At 56.9% G+C, this 758-nt stretch overlaps 1 protein-coding gene across 2 annotated transcripts in view; it reads right to left on the bottom strand.

The window, feature by feature from the left end:
* Window positions 1-758, bottom strand: part of KIF6 (kinesin family member 6) — a 408069-nt gene that overhangs the window by 4756 nt on the left and 402555 nt on the right. The gene's annotated exons all lie outside the window — the stretch shown is intronic.

Genomic DNA, 758 nt, shown 5'->3' with positions numbered 1-758 from the left:
CAGGCAAAATGGCCAACGGTCAATGTTCCGTCCTTGCTGACCCAACGTCTCAGCAGCACTGGCCTCTACTGGTCCGTCTCCCCTTGGAACAACGTTCTCCTGTTGACCTGCCTGAGGCCCACACTCACTCACCCACAGGCCCTTCTCTCACCCTGGCCAGCCTTCTCAGCGACTTTGGCTGGATCTTCCCACTGACCTCTAAATGTCATAGTGCCCAGGAGTCTGTTGTCAGCAACTGGGATGACCCAGTGCCACGGCCTTATGCACTACCCAGACCTCCCTGCTGAGCTCCAGACTCTTCGGCTGCCTAGTCAACATCTCTGGGATCTCACATGGCATCTGAAACTCCGAATGAGCCGACCAGAACTCTCACATCTTCCAGCTCCTTCCCTGTCATGGCCACACCTCCCTGCCTTTCTCGTTTTACAAAGTGGCACCGCCATCCTGTTAGCTGCCCAGGTCAGAAGCCCAGGAGCCGTCCTGGCTCTCCTCTCCCCCTCACACCTCATGTGAAATCGCTGCTAAGTCCAGGCTGCCTTCACCCCTTGCCTGGACCCTCCCAGGAGCCTGATAACCGCGCAACTCCTGCTCCTCAACAACGTACGCTACATGAAACAGCCAGAGTGAGCTTTCCAAAGCACCCATCAGATGACAGCTCGCCATGGTTTAAATTCCTCAGGGAGTTGTCACTACACCTGGAATAGTTGGCACTACACCTGCTCCCTCGCTCGGCCCTCCAGCCATTCTGGCCTCCTGCC

The sequence above is a fragment of the Rhinolophus sinicus genome, linkage group LG05 (assembly GCF_036562045.2).
Source record: "Rhinolophus sinicus isolate RSC01 linkage group LG05, ASM3656204v1, whole genome shotgun sequence".
Taxonomy (NCBI): domain Eukaryota; kingdom Metazoa; phylum Chordata; class Mammalia; order Chiroptera; family Rhinolophidae; genus Rhinolophus; species Rhinolophus sinicus.
This window is presented reverse-complemented; position numbering and strand designations above follow the sequence as displayed.